The 19,563-nt window shown below is 45.5% G+C and overlaps 1 pseudogene; it reads left to right on the top strand.

Moving 5' to 3' along the window:
* Window positions 1–945: 945 nt before the first annotated feature.
* On the top strand, window positions 946–18,265 carry LOC134204586 (myb-like protein U; annotated as a pseudogene).
* The last annotated feature ends 1,298 nt before the right edge of the window (window positions 18,266–19,563 follow it).

Here is a 19,563-nt window from a genome sequence, read left to right as displayed (position 1 = left end):
GATGACGTCGACGTTTGATACCACGGACTTAACCGAATTAAGTTGCGGATGCCCGACGAAAGGTACTCGTATTGGCCACGGTTTCTTACGTAAGCACGTATGTTGCACCTCTAGCATCCTTTTGGCGCTTTCTATTGTTCCCCAGCAAAAGATAACACGGAACGCTACAGTGTGAAAGGAGTTGTCGGAAGTGGATCATTTACTTCCTGCATACGCAGGATCAGTAGAGGTCCCACTTACTGTACTTGGGTTTATTCTCCATCGATCCGATTCGATATTGTGCCTTTATCGCCCCCCTGGGTCCCTATGCGGTAGGAGTGGCCCGTAGCCAGCTCCATCGTTTGTCGCACGCGCCGCCAACCGGCACGGGCGGGGTTTGATACGCTCGAGACGAAAACGAACTACGTATGCGCAACGAAGACCGACGACGACATCAAGTGCCACCGCGCCGCATCCTCCTTCTTCTGTTTTCTCTCTAATTTATTCTCCTTTCTTCGCTTTTCTGTTATTCCTCCTTTTCGCTTATTACTTTCTTCATTCTTTTTTCTATACTTTCTTCCTTCTTTCTCATTCCTTGCCTCTCACTTCTTATTTTTTACTTCTCACACTCATCTCTGATTTCGCATGTCACACTTTACACAATGTGTGGGAAAATATTTGATTAATCTCAATTAATTACAGTTCATCAAGGAAAATCCCAAAATCTGTCAAATAAATCTGAGATAAAAAACGCCTGTAGAAGAAAAATCACAAAAGACAACCGAGATTGCATCGATGCATCCGAACGACATAGGGGCAAATACTTGTAAAGGCATTCCACTAACCTTCACGCTTCTTTTGCACCGATTCAACAAAAAAGTTTTCCACATTTTATTAAGCCGCCCATTGCGTAGATAAAAACATATTCTTTCTAATCGTTTGTCATCTTCCTTCCCAACCACACAGGAACTTCTCAGCTTTGCCGAGATGGAAGACAAGGAACAAAACTTTCCCTTTACGAGCCGCGCGGTCCAAACGAAACGTGCCTCGGGTCGACCCACCCAGGGTGGCTCTCTGCAGGATCTCCCGGAAGCCAGCCTTCAGGAATATTACTCGGACTTTTCCTTTACGCCCGACTGCGGCAATCGTAGTGCACCGTTTTCGCAGAACTGGCGGCGGTGTCAGGGGGGTAGCTCCGGTGCCACCAGTGTGGGCCCCGGCGGAGGCGATCGGGCAACCAATCCTCGCCAGAAGCGAACGACCAGCTCGGTTTCGTCCCGGCAGTGGGAGGGTGGCAGTTTGCCCAGCAACGTAAACGTGGAATGTTCTTTTTTCAATGATGTTGGTCATCATCATACCACCGGAACGATAACCAAGTTCAAGAAGCGAGACGGAGGCTCTAAGAGCGACTACGGCACAATGGTACTGACGGCACCGTTAATTACCAGTGCCGCCGGTGCAGCAGAACTGATTAGTGCCGTAGCCGATATTGCTGGTAGCACTGGAATGTGCGGCGGCATGAAGAATACCGAATCTCAGCTAATCGATGGCTGCGGAACGGGTGTCGGTTCGGGACACACCGTAATCGATATGGGGGAGCTGGAATCTGAAGAAACTCGTTCTCTGTTGGCTGATGATGCGTTGCAACAGGTTTGTATTACTATTTCATAATGTTCTAGTTATGTTTTATTTATTGTCGTTTTGACCGTTGAAGACCTTATACGACTCTGGTCTGGACGACTTTGACGGAGGTGGCGGCGATCTGTACGGCAGTAGCACAACAACCAGCGGTGGCAGCAGTACAACTGGTGCAGCCGGGACTGGTTGCAGTGCGATGAAGAAAATACCTCGTCATCCTGCAGCCAGCTACACTAGTCATGTCAATCTGGAAATCGGTGAACCATCATCGACGGTGCGGCCTTCCTCGGTTCATCATGTTGACAAGACAGTCTCTCTACCACTGTTGGAGAGCAACAGAAGTGTGGAAATTACGCCGATCCAACACGGTACGAAGTACCATGCGGTCAAGGTTATGTCCAGTGATAGCATCAAAAGCCGACCAAAGCCGGGTGATGATGACCTCCAGCAATACCAAATACATCGCCACGCAAGGTATTGGACAGATTATGTCACAGGTAAGGGTGTGTGTTTTGAACTGACCTTGATTGGGTGATCGGTTTCTAACGTCTGAATATTATTTTGCAGCATAAATGTCTTGACGAGAATGGAAACTCGGTTCAGCAGCTCAACAGCGGTTTGGGATCGTCATCATCGACTGCGATAGTGGGAACCGGATTGGCTGGAAGTGGAAATAGTACTTCGGTGGTGGGATCGGAGGGGGCAAGAAGCGGAAGCCAAAATCAGATCGCAACACAGTATTGGTTATACCGGAAAAGATTGCTTGATACCGTGGCAAGGATCACGATATAGAATCGTTGGTTTGTTATATTGAAAACAAGGACAAACAAAAGGACAATGGTAATAGGAAGTGGTGGAAGTGGATCAAATCCGAAGAATGGCACCATAGTGAAGGTCGGTAGTGCAAGTGTAGAAAATGGAGTTTCGAAGAAAAGGTGCCGAAAAGAAAATGAAAAGAAGAAAGAGAAAGCCAAATTGAAGAAAAGCAATTCGTTGGAAGAGCTGAGTAGTTGTAGCAGAAAGAAACAGCAGGCCGAGGATGAACAGAATACTCAGAAAATCATGTTGAGAACAACAACAGCAAATAGCGGTGCAGAAATCGCAGGATGCAGAATCAGCTGTGACGCTGAGAAGCGGTAAAGGCAATAAAAGGCTCAAAACAATGTGAGTAGTAGTTTACATCTTCGGTGTCGTCTGCTTCCTCGACGACGTCATCACATTCGTCAAAGGAAACATCAGTCACCGGTGGGAAACGTGGAGAGCGCAGGTCGTGGGGAACGGAAGAGCTTAGCTATCTGGAAGATAGCCAAAATCAGAATCTACAAAGCGTGGAGAAATTAGAAGAAAAACCTACGAAAAAGGAAAGCAGAAAAGAGTCCAAAGATAGTGCAGAATTGTTGACGCCTATTTTTAATGCTGGTAAGAAGCGCTGACTCATTACGAATGTCCGTAGAGTCGTTGTCAGCAATCAGTGCGGGAGTGGAGCGGAGACAGCAGAGTTCCATGTAGTAACCAAGAAAAGAAAATGAAGAAAAGTCTCATAGTTTGTTCACAGAAGATCCGATTTCTACTGCTACTGTTGGCTATTCGAATGTGGCTCCAAATGCCAACAATAGACGCCATCTAACGGCTAGCCAAAGTTATAATCTGGGAAGCTCAACGATCCGGAATTCGAATATTAGCGGAAAATACCAGACCAGCAATACTTTCACAAACGATCGAGATGTTTATATGAACTCTTTGACTATCAGTAATGACGTCTCTAGAAGGAAATCGACGTCATCGGTTCCACCATCTGAAAAGTCTGGATTCAAGTGATGGCAGACTTCTGTGCAATCGCTCCCTATCGAACCAACGCGGAAGCAGCAACAGCCTCATCAAACCGGTGTTAGTCGGCAGTCCGTCGGAGTTCCTCAATCATACGCCGACATCGCTCGAATCCCAAACGCCGATCGAATCAATAACAATCTCATTGGAGCAGTATCCAATAGTAGCACGTCACCGTTGGACAGCTCCAGTGTCGAAAAATGGCCACGAGTTCAAATGGCCACCGATGAAGATCTCGCCCAAGCACTTAAGTCGCCCTCCGCGTTTCCCGAACTAGTCCCAGAATCGTCTTCATTGCAGCAACCTCAGCAGCAGTCGCAACCGCCGAATCAGCAGCAATATCAACAGCATCAGTATGTGAATAGTAGTGTTAATAGTGTTAGTAGTAATAATGTAGGTAAATAATAATAAAGCGACTTACTCTCAAAGTCTGCTGATATCTACTACCAAAGCGGCGGTGGAAGAGGATGATTCATCTAACAGGTTACAGCAACAGCAGCGATTGGCAACGGCAGCCAGTGGAAAATTAGTTAGTAGCGTTAACAGTGAACATAGTGTAAATAGTAATAATAGCAACAACAACAGCAGCAGTTCTAAATTAGCGTTACACAAATCGAAAAGTGTTGACACGAACGATATTTACTACTCCAATGAACATTACCCTGCACTGGAGAAGACTGTCAAACTGGCAAAAGCGGCTCCCACTGTTACTGCGAATAGTAACAGCCTTCAAGAACCGGAAAACTTCCTCCACGGGTAAGGTGAGCCCTGTGGTCAATGCCGGACAGTTCCAGCAAAAACGCGCTCCCTGCAGCCTACTAATGCGCTGATGGCAACTACGACGGTTATCTCTGGTAACCCTATCGCCAGTAATGTGACCGGTGCCAAAAAATCGAAAAAGAAAGATTCACTCACGACAACAACTACCGCCGTCACTGCTGCTCCTACTGCTCCGTCGATATCTCCCAGTGAAGTGGAAACGATCAACAATGCCCGGAATGTTGTGGCGATCCAATCTTCTCTGGACACCATTAACAACAATAATCCACTACTAATTGAGAACATCGATAATGTGCTCTCAGCGGACTTCCTCCAGAATAATGGCATGCTGAGCCGAAGTCCCAATGGCGGCTTGAATCCCCAGCAGCCCACACAGAGCACTCCTAAAAACAGTACTAATAGCACGAGTTTTTCTTCCTCTGTTACGTCCAATGCAGTTTCCTCCAAGCGAAGCAAGAAGGAAAAAATGTCCTCCACGATCAGTCATAATTCCGTTTGTAATATGAACACTGCGGGTCTTAATTCTGCAGCTACTATAACTGCCAACATGAATCATCGCCCAGCCGTGATAATAATGAATGACCACAATGAGTCCAACTCAAGTCACGAGTTTACTTTCGGTTTCGATATTGACTCAAGAGCTGCTCTTTGGGCGACTTCCAGGAAGATGAAGTGAGCATGCTTGACCAACAGTCGTCATCGCAGCACCAGTCATACCACCATCACCAGCAGAAGCCTTCTCAGCATCACACCGACAATGTTCCTTCGCCAACGAGCAACACTTCGGCGCAATCCACCGATCTCGGTTACAGCTCGTTGCAACAATCGTCCACTTCGACCGCATCACCAACCTCTTCCAACTCGTCACAACACAAACCACTCCACCATCACTACCACAATCAGCCCTCTCAACCACAACTGGAATCATACGAGCTGCTTCACTTACTGACCCTGGTAAGCAAACATAATTCCTATAACGGGATTGTTTGACACTATTATAAATTTAATACATTTTCAGATACTCTATCGAGACAGCATCGAGCACAAATATCATCAACCACCGCCACCACCGATGGTACCGGCGATGTACACTCAGCCGCCACCACAACTTCCTCCACCCCATGTACTGGCCGCTCAGCAGCAATCGTCTCGTCAGTCTCGCCCGGCCGGTCCGAGCCACTACAATCTGCCGCCACCGGTGATTACGGCCCATATACAACAACAGCCTCCGCCAGCGCTTCCAGTCGTCGCAGCCAAACAGGACACCGCCACTAACACACCGGCAATTATGAGTGTTCCACCTCCGCCTCTGCCACCGGTAGTGGTCCCGGCGGCGATACAAGCTGTACAACCAGTAATCCTGCCATCTGGACCACCACCAGCTGCTGCAATGAACGCGACAGCCACTTCCAGTAGTTGCAATGCGAGTTCTGCCGTTGTCGCTGGCGTCAGCGGTAGCAGCAGCAACGACAGCAATATCCATACTAGTCTCAACAACCAAACGTTAGCCAGTAGTGGTGGCAGCAGTAGCAGCCTCAACAGCTGCTCGTCTACGTCGCTTCAGCAGGAACCGAAGCCTCAAGGACAGCAAGCGGTTCAACAGCAGCAAAACACTGTGCAACCTCAGGTGCGGGAGAAAATTAAGGAGATCAATCTGAGATTTATTGCACCGGAGCAACTCCAGACCAATCACAATCACGACAAGATCGTGAACTTCGTCGGAATGGGTGAGTATTCAAACTTAAAGTTAAGAATGATGATTATTTGCATATTGATGTGTGCCTCGAAAATTTGGAAGTCTAGGTAAGATCATAAATTCATTTTAACTAAAGAATAATGCATTTCTAGAGAAAAATCGAGAACTTCCTTTGCACAGTTTCAACTTTTGCAAGGCATAACTTACATTATATATGATAGTTGTGTCCATAGTCCATACTAACACTCATTGATCAAAAACACTGAAAAACGATAATTCAGGCGAATAATAATGTCATAACTTCCGAGTCTGCTAACATCCGGGGTCACGGCTACGTTTTCGTAATAGCAGCAATCATCCGTTGTTGAGCTAACTCGCAGTTAAAATCTTCAATTGGTAATCAATCTTGGTAATGACCCAATGCAGCGCTTCTAGCCAGTGCCTCGATCTCGATCTTCCTGCTGGCGCTTTTTCCTCCGGAAAATCGAGTTTTGTCTGATCCGCGCCGGTTTATATCGTGCCTCGTTCGCCCTTGTGCGGTGTTGCAGCAATCTCGCCCATGCTGCCTTCTTTTCTTCCACTAACAGCTCACATTCGCCGTCATACCAGTCTACCATACCATACCAGTTTCTCTGATCCGGGGACACCGCGCCAAGTGCAGCGGTTGTGGTGCTACCAATGGCGGATCGAATATCTCTCCAGCCATCTTCAAGAGACGCTGCGCCTAGCTGCTCTTCCGTTGGGAGTGCCACTTCCAGCTGCTGCGCGTATTCTTGGGCTAGTCTACCGTCTTGTAGCCGCCCAATGTTAAGCCGCGGCGTCCGACTTCGACGCGTGTTGTACGTGTAGAGTTTTGTGCGCAGGCATACTGCAACGAGGTAGTGGTTGGATTCAATATTCGCACTACGGTAAGTGCGGACGTTCGTGATGTCTCTGATGGTTTTCCGTTTCTTGGTTAGGTGATCCATGTGGCCTTGTGGATATTTTTGCGGGGAAAGAAGGTGCTTCGGACTACCATTCCTCGGGAGGCTGCGAAGTTTATGCATCGTTGGCCGTTGTCATTCGATACGGTGTGCAGACTATCCGGTCCGATGACCGGTCTATACATTTCCTCCCTTCCTACCTGTGCGTTCATGCCACCGATGACGATTTTGACGTCCCGCAGTGGGCATCCATCGTATGTCTGCTCCAGCTGTGCGTAGAACGCTTCTTTCTCGTCGTCGGGTCTCCTTTCGTGTGGGTAGTTCACGTTGATGATGCTATAGTTGAAGAAACGGCCTTTAATCCTCAGCTTGCACATCTTTGCGTTGATTGGCTGCCACCCAATCACACGATGGCGCATCTTACCCAGCACTATGAAGCCGGTTCCCAGCTCGTTGGTGGTGCCACATCTTTGGTAGAAGGTAGCTGCTTGATGCCCGCTTTCTTCCACACTTTCTGTCCTGTCCAGCAAATCTCCTGCAGCGCCACGTCGTCGAAGTTGCGGGGATGTAATTCATCGTAGATCATCCTGTCGCAACCTGGCGAAACCTAGCGACTTGCAGTTCCATGTTCCAAGCTTCCAATCGTGATCCTGTATTCGTCGCTCAGGTCTTTGCCGATTATATCGAGTCGCATTATCTCTTATATTGTTCGTAATGATTGGTTTTCCAGGCGGCTTATTGGGCCTGCGCAAACCTCCTGTCTCGACGGAGGCCGTCGTGTCAGGGTTGTTTAGCGTCCCACCTAACACCAGGCCTTGGGCTTGTGCGCTTTGAGCGGCACACGGTCGCTTTGGTGGGGCATACTTTCGGATACATGCAGCTTTTTATAGAGGTTTAACAGGGCCCACTGTCAAACCCCATCACATCCTGGGGAGGGATCGTCAAGCCCTTGGACATAGTCCCTGCTGCTCGCAAGATGTCGAGAATGTGCCCAATGTCGAAGTAGATATCAACTACTCGCCTCGCTCGAAAGCTTCTAAAATGCGATGTCCCCCAATCACAGTAGCAGGGATAGGTACGAAACACCTGCGTCAACTGCTCACGACGAAAAAAAAATCCGCAGGATAAATACAACATGAAATTAACTAAGAATGGTGTCCAGCTGATCGTCGCAGATAAAGAACAGTTCCAAAGGTCAGTCGACGTTTTGAAACAAGGTGAAGTTCAGTTTTTCACATATATGCTTCCCGAAGCCACTCCGGTAATTCTGTCGGGTTTATCATTGTATGAATTGAAATTAAAGTGTTCTCCGTGAAGAAAAACGATGTGGAAGATGACGTTTTGTATCTGCTACACTTCAAAAAAGGGCAGGTCAAGCTCAACGAACTGAAAAAACAAGACGTTGTTTAGCAATATGGTCAGCTTGAGATACTTCATCAAAATATGACTGATGGCGTTCAATGCCATCGGTGCCAACGGAATGGACACGGTAAAACTAATTGTAACATGCTCCCTCTGTGCGTCAAGTGCGGAGAAAGGCATGAAACAGTTCAATGTAAGTTGCCGGTGAAAGCAAACTTTCAGGACACTGATCGAGTAGACCGATTTCGGAGCAAATGTGCTAACTGTAGCGGCAACCATTCGGCGAATTTCCGTGGCTGCCCCATCTTATGGATCCTGTACACTCCGGTGGTGCAAAGGGCCGACTTGAAAGATCTCCATCCTGAGCGATGCCTGGTTATCGCTTTAACCTGTTGCCAGGTTAGATTTCGGTCGATTTCTTTTATTTCTTTATTGAGGCTTCGCCGCCATGAGCCTCTGGGTCTGCTCTCTGCTGCGATGTCCCGCTGGGTTCCAGTCTAATGCTTGCTTACAGATTTCGTTTCCGCCCCTACGTAGAGTGTGGCCGACCCAGCCCCACTTCCGATCCCGAATTTCTGTTGCTATCGGCCTCTGGTGACAACGACGATGGAGCTCCTTGTTTGAGATCCAGTTGTGAGGCCACCAGGCCGGATTATTTACCGCAGGCATCTGTTAATGAACACCTGCAGCCGTTGAGTGTTCTCCACTGATACACACCATGTTTCGCTAGCGTATAACAGCACAGATTTCACGTTAGAGTTGAAAATTCGTATTTTGGTGCCTTCACTTATCTGCCTGTTTTTCCAGATATTTCTTAAACTCGCAAAGGCAGCCCTTGCTTTCTTGATCCGTGCGCCTATGTCGATCTTGGTACCGCCGTCTGACGCCATTTGGCTACCAAGATATTGGAAGCTTTCAACATTCTCCACTGGTTGCCCGGCTACTGTGAAACTGGAAGGAGTCACCGTGTTTACATCCAACGATTTAGTTTTGTTGACGTTGATGACTAAACCTGCCGAGGAGGAGCGATCGGCAAGGTCGTTGAGCTTACTCTGCATATCAGAGCGCCGTTGCGCGAGTAGTGCAACGTCATCCGCCAATTCGAAGTCGTTTAGGTGCTCCATGGTTATAGGCTGCCATAACAGCCCGCGGTTTGGTTCACGGTCAATCGCATCTACCAGAATCTCATCGATTACGATGAGGAACAGTAACGGTGATAGAATACATCCTTGCCTCACACCAGCTACGACCCGGATAGGGTCGGACAGGACCCCATTGTGCAGCACTCTACACGAAAAGGCGTCGTACTGTGCTTCGATGAGGCCGATGATTTTCTCAGGAACCCCTTGCGTCTTAGGGCGCCCCACATATTATCGTGATTGAGACGGTCGAAAGCTTTTTCGTAGTCAATGAATACCAAGTAAAGGGACTCTTGGAATTCATTGACCTGCTCCAGAATGATGTGGAGCGTGACAATATGGTCCACACAGGATCTTCCGGCACGGAATCCGGCCTGCTGCCACCGGAGAGTCGCATCGATCTTCTCCTGAATCCGGGCTAGGATAATTTTGCATAGAACTTTGAGAACGGTACACAGCAACATAATGCCTCGCCAGTTATCGCATACAGTCAGGTCACCTTCACTTCATACCTTGCATCCAGTCGACCGGGAAAGTTGCGGTGTCCCAGATATTACGAAATAAACGATGCAGTAGTTGAGCGGATGTCATGGGGTCAGCTTTGAGCATCTCGGCTGATATGCGGTCGACCCCTGGGGCTTTTTTTCGATTTCATGCTTTGGATGGCTGTTTGAATCTCTAGCAGTGATGGAGCTTCGGTATTGACACGTGTTATACGTCGGATCCTAGGCAGATCATGCCGAGGTGGTGATGGCCTGGTTGGCACTTGAAAAAGTTGTTCGAAATGCTCGAACCAGCGTTTCAGCTGGTCAGTTGGGTCGGTCAATAACTGATCATTCGCGTCTTTCACAGGCATCGTTGCATTAATCTTCGCCCCGCTTAAGCGTCGTGAGATATCGTAGAGGAGGCGAATGTCCCCGGTTGCTGCGGCTCTCTCCTTCGTCAGCCAGAGAGTCTGCCCACGCTCGCTTGTCCCGTCGACATGAGCATTTTACTTCCTTCTCAAGAGCCGCTAAGACTTTGGCTCCTCTGGTTTTCGATCGCTCTATCGCGGCTTTGGCTTCTCTTCGCTCCTCTATCTTCCTCCAGGTCTCATCGGTGATCCATTGTTTTCTCTGGGTGCGTAGTTCACCCAGATTGTTCTCGCTGGTGGCGATGAAGGCATTCTTGATGGCGGTCCATTGGTCTTCCACGCTGCCACCTTCCGGAATATCTGCAGCACGCGTCTCCAGTTCTTCAACGAAGGACCGTTTCACCGTGGCATCTTCCAGTCGGCGTGTGTTGAATCGTCGTCCAACTCTTTCCTCCTGCCGACGAATCCGCGCAATGCGCAGGCGTATTTCGCCGATGAGGAGGTGATGATCAGACGCGATATCGGCACTACGTTTATTCCGTACATCAAGAAGGCTCCGTTTCCATTTTCGGCTGATGCAGATGTGGTCGATTTGATTTTCTGTAAAGCCGTCACGGGAGACCCACGTGACCTTGTGAACCGGTCGATGAGGGAAGAGCGATCCCCCGATCACCATGTCGTTATTACCACAAAATTCTGCGAACAGCTCTCCGTTTTCGCTCATTTCTCCGAGACCATGGCGTCCCATAATGCGCTCATGGTTCGAGTTGTCGGATCCGATCTTCGCATTGAAGTCGCCCAAACAGATCTTGATATCACTCTTCGGAATTCTATCTACGACGGCATTGAGTTGACTGTAGAAGTTCTCTTTGTCTTGCAGATCGGCAGCATCGGTTGGCGCATAACATTGGATTATAGTAAGGTTTCGACCCGTGTTCTAAATCTGGCAACGATTATTCTTTCACTTATAGGTCCCCACTTCATAAGCGCAGAGTGTGTCTGAGCGCTTAGTAGGAAGCCAGCTCCGCTATGCCGGGGAGCGTGTTCACTTCGTAAACCAGAGTATAGCAGAACTTGTCCCGATGGCGTTCTGTGTTCTCCAAAGTTTGGCCAACGGACTTCACTCAATCCCAGGATCTCAAGCTTCATGCGGCGTGCCTCATTGGCAAGTTGTGCCAATTTACCCTGCTGGGCTATGGTTAAACGTTCCATGTTCCTATTCGTGTCCGTTGTTCCGCGCTAAGAGTCGTCGCCGTAAAATCAGTCCGTATTTTTTCATTATCGGATTCTCGAACAAATTGATGTTTCGGGAACAGTAGGTTGTTGGCCCAAGGTTTCCTATCCACCGGGATGGGGCTGCCATCTTAGGTATAGCTTCCGGGGAATAGCATTTCATACTCAGCCGCTGGATGCCAGAACAGACGCTGTTGGAGCCGCACCTCCTTGGTGGACAGACGCTCGATCAGTCGGGTCAAATTTGTTTAAAGTCCCACCCAACACCAGGACTAGGCTAGTGCGCTTTGAGCGGCACACGGTCGCTTTGATAGGGCCTGCTTGGGGACACATGCCGCTTTTATAGAAGTTCAACAAAGTCCACTGTCAAACCTCACCATGGGCAGACCACATAGGACGCACTTCCTTACTCTAGCTGATGTTAGAAAAACAACAATGCCCAGGCTATACTAGGTACCTACTAAGTACGCGACTCTTAACTGGCGGTCGATTAGCATCAGACGACTCGTAGAAGCGTGAATATTGGAACTTGTGACCACCAAAACTAAGTTGGGCGACCCCTTCCCGGATGTAAACTCACCATTTCGCAGCCCCATCAGGAAGGGCTATTTGAAGCAGATGGAAGAACGTGCGGCGAGGAGTAGAACCTATAATACGGGCAAGCTACGTCGGTGCGATACAAACCTGACCGGTGGACATAATCAGCAGTTTCCAGGGAGTTCATCTCGAGTGGGTAACAGGTCGGGTCACTTACCAAATCGTCCACTCTACGCAGACGTCGTTCGCACTCAAAGTCAATCAACCCCAGATTACAACAATCCAGAGTCTACGTTAATCTCTATCAGAATTCCATATCCTAGCACGTGATTTGTTCCAACGACTTCGAGAGTGCAGGAGGAACAATTTTAAGCTCTAACGGAGATATTGATCAAATACATTTACAATGTCTGATCACGTCGCCACCAAAATGCTAAATTGAATGGTAGATCTGTCTTTCCAAAACAACTGGAGTATTTCGAATTTCTGAACCGACATAATATTGATGTTGCTGCTGTGACAGAAACTTGGCTGAGCCCTACAAATTCCTTTCACCATCCGAATTATCATTGTCTTCGAATGGATAGAAACCGTGAAGATGCAGAAAGCGGCGGATGAGTCTTGCTGACAGTGAGAAAGGTTTTAGCATTTCAACAAATAAACGTCTGCTTGGAACTAATCGAGTCGGTTGGAATTAATGTGATCAGCAATGGTTGTCTCATCAAGATTGTTGCGGCTTGCTTCCGTGGCTCAAAACGAAGAAGAGATTGGCAATGTTGTCGCAAAGATCTACGACTCGTCCTGCAGGACGATATCCCAACGTTCCTGGTGGGTGATTTTAATGCACGCACCATCAGTGGAATTGCTACAAAGCAACAAGGCCGGAACTCAGCTCATCCAAGCTATCACCGCCAATATTTATTTCGTTCACGCACCGGCCGCTCCAACATTCTATCCAACTGGCAGAGCACGAGCTTCAACCCTAGATCTTGTTTTATCCAACAGCCTCATCGACATGCCTATACTAGTGGTGGCCAACGAACTGACCTCCGATCATCTACCTGTCACTTTTGAAATTGCTGCCAGACGAAGTCCTATTCCTGCTGTCAATACGGTATACAATTATAACAGAGCAGACTGGCCTAAATTCCAACGAGTTATAAACGATTGTGTAGATCTCTCTGCCCCGATTATCACGCAACTGAACGACTGCAATTGATGCTGCCATACAATTCTTCTCCGACTCACTTCTTAGAGCGGAAGACCTTGCAGTTCCTAAAACGCCTATTCCAGCATATGATGTACCAGAAATCTCTCATAATACCAAAATCTGATTACCCTTCGGAACCAACGTGGACGGCAGTGGATGCGAACAAGAGATCCCCTCTACAAAAAATATTGTGGTGTCCCTGAATGCTCGTATCCTCCAAGAATGTGCTCAGACTAGATTTCAAAAATTCGGCGGTGTTATCAACAGAATGGTGACCGGAGAGAACAACATGTGGAGAATAACAAGAGCACTTCGCAAAAACTGTAAATATAGCACACCTCTACATAACGAAGGGCTTATTGTGTCATCCCCTCAAATGAAGGCAAACCTACTAGCAGATAGTTTTGCGAACGCTCATGACAACACCCTTGAATCCGATGCTGAGACGATAGCAGAGGTTACAAACTCGATAGCTTTGATCAACGAAGCGCCTAACACGTCTGACTCGTTCCTGGTCAGACCAAAAGAAGTTCATCGTCTGATAAAGAACCTTAAAAACAAAAAATCTCCGGGATTCGACAAAATCGGCAACCAGCTCCTAAAACACTTACCTCGCAGGTCGGTAATAGTGTTAGCCCGGATATATTCTGCATGCCTACGTATCTGTTATTTCCCTGAATATTGGAAACATGCGCTCATCACTGCCATTCCAAAGCCTGGGAAAGACACATCGAATCCAGTAAACTATAGGCCTATTAGTTTGCTGCCGACAATGAGCAAACTTATCCGGATGGAACGGCACCTCCAGTCAACTCAAATAATTCCAATTCAACAATTCGGATTTAAACAAGGACATTCGACAAATCACCAGCTTTTTCGTCTTGTTAAAGTGATTAAGATACTTGATACTTGATGGGCTACAGCTCTTCGATGAACCTACGCCGAATGGAGTATCCTTCTCCACTGGACTCGATCCTGGGCCAATCGCTTCCAGTCGCCCTGAACATTGAGCGCCCTCAGGTCCTCTTCAACTGCAAAGCCATCGTATACGCGGCCTTCCACGAAGCCTGCGGCCTCTTCCGGGTTCTCTACTAAATATTATCTTCGCTTGACATTTTTCCGGCATACGGACAACGTGACCAGTCCACCGTAGTATGCCGTGTTGCATAAGCGTAATAATATCCAGCCCTTTATACACCTGGTACAATTCGTTATTCATGCGGCGCCGCCAGATACCGTTCTCCTGTTTACCAACGAGTATTGTACGCAGCACCTTATGCTCAAATACTCCGAAAGCTCTCCGATCAGCCTCCTTTAACGTCCATGTCTCATGCCCGTATAAAACCACCGGAAGAATCAGAGTAGTATACAGCGCGAGTTTTGTTTTCGTTTGCAGACTACGGGACTTAAGCTGGTTACGAAGTCCGTAATAAGCCCTATTTGCAGCTGCAATACGCCTTTTCACCTCGCGGGTAACATCATTATCGCACGTCACTAATGTTCCAAGATACACAAATTCTTCTACCACTTCAAATTTTTCACCATCCAGCACTATTTCGCTACCACCACCACTAATGAACCCACGTTGATTGCCAGCGACCATGTACTTCGTTTTGCTGGTAAGAAATTAAGTGATTAAGAATGGGTTTGAAATGAAGAAATCATCCGGAATGATATCGCTGGATGTTGAGAAGGCATATGATTCCATTTGGCAAGATGCGATTCTCCATAAAATGGCTCAGACAGGTTTCCCAATTCATCTCATTAAAATAGTACAATCCTTCCTGAAACATCGTAGCTTCCAGGTTTCCATTAATGGGACCCTTTCTGAGAAGAAAAGCATCCCATATGGAGTACCACAGGGATCTGTATTGAGCCCAACACTCTATAACATCTTCATAGCTGACATTGTGATGATCGACGGAGTGCACTATTTCTTGTTTGCAGACAACACAGCTTTTATACCTACCGACGCGGACCCAAAAGTAGTCGTAACGCACTTGCAAGCTGCTCAGAATGCGCTGGAAATGAACCAGAAATCACCAGAAATGAAAAAAAATAAACCCAAGCAATTTTCTTCACTAACCGGATGAGTGCCAGACACCTACCAAGGCGTAAAGTTCTTACTCGTGAGCACGAAGTAGAGTGGTCTGAAGACGTAAAATATGTAGGTCTAACTATGAACTGTAGACTCAAATTCATCTCAAACATACATAATTCGCTTCAGAGATGCGATAAGCTCGTGAGGTCCTTGTATTCAATGATCTGTCGGCGATCCCGTCTTAGCATTACGAACAAACTAGGTACTGCTATATAAAGCCATCATACGACCTACTATCACTTATGGCTTTCCAGCGTGGTGCAATTGTGCCAGAACACATCGCAAGAAGCTGCAAACTAAGCAGAACCGTATACTGAAAATGATGATGGACCTCGACCCCTTCTATCCTACAGATGCTCTCCACAGAATTGCTGGAGTTGACCTCATTGATGACTGGTTTCAACGGCTAATGCCCAAATTTCGGAATAGTTGTTCCTTGAATCCCATATTGCAAAATATGTTTTAGTTTGTTCTGTGATATTTGATTAAGTGTATCTTTTCTATTTAGTGGGAATGACGGCTTTGGCAGGTTTTGTTCTATTATTGTCAGGGTTTTTTTTTATGACTGATTATGCTCAAATTTGGCCTAAACATTCTTTGCATATCAAAGTATATTGTGTCAAAATTTCATTAAATTTGGTCGACAAAACCCCCCTGCCAATAATAGAACAAAACCTGCCAAAGCCGTCTTTCCCCCTATCTAATGGTAAAGGTTTTTTTTTGTGATTTTTCGTTTAATGTTTATAAAATTGTTTAAAATTCCAAAATATTTCTAACCGTAGAATATTGTTAAACTACGCTGAAAGGATCACCAAACCTCAGTCAAAGAAATCAAATCAAACTAAGTGTATAAAAACTAAATAAAAATAAAAATAAATAAAAAACAAAGCTCGCGTGATCGCTACCCTGTCATCATCACTTTCGATTCGTTTTGTCGATGGATCGCCTGTGATGCAATCAACGAGGAATACGATGAACACTTTATACGCAAAGCAAGAATCCGTGCAGATACGAATCACTGATGCGTGCCACTTGTATGTAACCTATATGAAGCTGGGCTACCCAACAAGCTCTAGGCCGAAACTGTACCCACGGCAGTTTATTTGAGGACTTGACTCCCGGAATAGAACACTAATTTTATTCGCGTTTTTGGGGCACCCTCTCGATACGGAAGAAACGCACAACTGTCATTTATATTACATATTTGACGCATGCTGCGACGCAGCAATCCTGAAAAAATAAACTTAGTTTTGCTTCCGTATTGAATGGATTCCGGGAAGCTTGTCCTTAATCAATCGGTCACCTACCAATGGTCATAAACTCACTCCTGAAGCAGCTCGGTGTGAGAAAAGGCCAAACCCGGTTAGAAGAAAACAGCAAAATAATATCAAATTTTACTATTAATATATGAATAACTGAATAGCAAAATCTGATATTAGTTTGTTTGATATAGTTGCTAAAATAGCAAAAATAATAACAGACAGCAAATAAATGCGCGGAACTGCAAATCCGTTAATAGTTTGTCTTGCAACTTTTAACTCTTTTTTAACGTAAAAATCACGTAACGTGATAGTCGTTACTGTAACAGTGATATTCGCCAAAGTTCTGAATAATGCGATGCATCAACATTATTAACCTTCCATAAACATCGATATGATTTGTTCGTAACTTATAATTTACGTAATTTTTAACGTAAATATTACGTGAAATTATTGTATTCCAGGTAGGGTCTTATTTCCGGCACAGGCGTAATAACTAGAGATGGAAACATTATTTTGAAAAATCCTACGTAATCGTGTGTGCTTACTAGAGAATTTCCGATGCAGTTAGTTGAAATTGAACTTAAAGATGCAGTTGTGGCTTTAGAGAAGTGTGCCAAATCGCTATGGCTCGCCGGGAATACCTGGCGATAACCTTCTATATCTATCGATCAAATGTTTTCGGACCTTCGGTTCATTTTTGTTCCAATTTGTTCTACTCCACAGCATGGGAGGACGTGATCTGTGGAACGAATGGAAGCGCCAAATATTACGAGGGAGGACAATAAAACATGTGGCTGGACACGGCTTCAACGAGGAACCGCTCAACACACCACACACACCAAGGGGAACATCCTAAACAACTCTAGCACGTGCACGGATAATCCAACTGTCACAACTCCAACTCCTTCAACTGTTTTCGTTCGCGAGGGTTGGGCATGTCAGCGTGCGTTGTGTTGAACAGAGACGCAAGAATGAATGAGCATGTAGAAGTTACATACACACAAGACTAAAATCGAGCAGCAACAAGAATCTATGTCATAGTAGGAGTAGTCGAGTAACAAAAAGTCATAACACATGTAATGGAGGGTAAAAAAATCAAACAATAACTAATTGCAAACAGTTAGGAAGTTGCAAGAAAAACAATGCCAAGCATTAACACTGAAAAAAAAATGCACTGCAGATGTGCGCGCAATGCTGTGTGAGTGAGCAAATATATATGTAGAATGTTTAAAAGAGAAGCGATAATCACACACAAGAGGCCACCCACTCTCACATATACACACACACGTACACAAGATTACAAATAGGACACAGTTTTGGCTTATCGAGTTACTAGTAATTATGTTATTTTTTGGCTGATCTGGTTGGAATGGGAAGACTTGTTCGTTCGGAAAGCTTAGGGGAAAAGACGGAGTATACATTTGTCAGTCTTAGCAGTCTCAGTTCCCACGTTTTCTAAGGTAATTTACTCTTATAGGTTTATAACGCGAATTACCATGCCGCTTGCTGCTTTTGGTTTTGCAAATGCTCTGAAAGAAAGTGTTGTTTTTTTGTACAGTGTTAGAGAGCGTGCGAAAAGATGTGTGAGTAGAAGTGCTTGCTTTATTTAACGATTATTATTATTAACAATATTGTTCATTTTATTCAAGATTCAATAGATTGTTTTCGTTTTATTGCCTATTGTTTGTAGATGGGAGTAATAAACGTATAATGATGTGAACAGAAGCGATCATCGGTCTGAACGGGGACGGGCGGATGCAAGAATGTGGACTTTAGGTAATGCATTAATTTCGCTAGTTAGATAATCGAAAGAAAAAAAACGCGGATATAATATCAATATACATTTAGTCAAGGAATGAGGTGTATAAAAGGAGTGGGAAGGTAACCAAAAGAAGCCAACAGCGACAACAAATTGTTAAACTGTTCGGGGAGCCGAAAGCTCCAGGAGGGGATGATACAAGTGTCCGATAACACCCAATGTGATTTTTAGTAACTAATCAATATAACCGAGAAACAGAAAAAAATAAAGCGAGCAAAAGGGTGAGAGGTGACTCGCGCTAGAAAAAAATCAAGAAAACATAAAAAAAACAAAAAGAAGAAACAAGGACTGCTGCAGCTTCAAAACTGTATCAAAGTTACTGACTGTATTTAAGAATATATAAAGAGGAGAATAAATTATATTTAAAAAATAAAGAAAGAAACATAGAATGCTTACATATTTAGTAACTAATAGCAAAAAAACCAATCTAAGCAAAGCAAACTGCTAGGCGAAATGAGAGCGTTGCGAAACAAACATAAGAAGGAATGTAAAGGCGGATAAACAACAGCGAACTGAGTGAGGGCGATCCATTAGATAGTTTCGGAAAACAATTGATCGAACAAAAGATTATTAATTTATACTAAAGCAAATCACTAGTGAACCGGTGGAACGCGTTTCGCACACAGTTTCTTTGTAGAAATAATATCCACCATATTCGTTGCAGCGATAGAGAATACCTAAAGAACATCATCATTCTTCAACGTCGCGAACATCATTCACATCATCGACCACGAGCACTGAGCACATCGCGCAGCAATCGTCGGCAAGAGGTAAATTTATTTTACATGGTAAGGATGGTATTTTATGCAAAAAATGAAAATTCACGTACATACAATCAGGTTCATCTTCACAGCCATACAGCGAGACACCATCATAGGAAACAGAACAGTGAGCGGGGATGGATGTAATATTGAGCAATAGAAGAGGACAAAAGGGGATACATAAAATTAAATTTTATGAGAATATTTTTTTCCAAGTAGCATCGATTCCGAGTTTTACATTTTAAGAATTTTTCCATGCGTTAGATGAAAAGTTAAAGTTTGGTGTGATCAAGGTGAGATACCCTACATGTTTTGGGTCATGGGTTATGATGTAGATGATTTCATTTGAATCCTATGATATTGAACAAAAACACGATTTACAAAAAAGCACTTTCTTCGATTCATTTAATTAATTGATTACCGTTATCTTCACAGGAATCCCG

Source organism: Armigeres subalbatus, unplaced genomic scaffold (genome assembly GCF_024139115.2).
Source record: "Armigeres subalbatus isolate Guangzhou_Male unplaced genomic scaffold, GZ_Asu_2 Contig729, whole genome shotgun sequence".
NCBI lineage: Eukaryota > Metazoa > Arthropoda > Insecta > Diptera > Culicidae > Armigeres > Armigeres subalbatus.
This window is presented reverse-complemented; position numbering and strand designations above follow the sequence as displayed.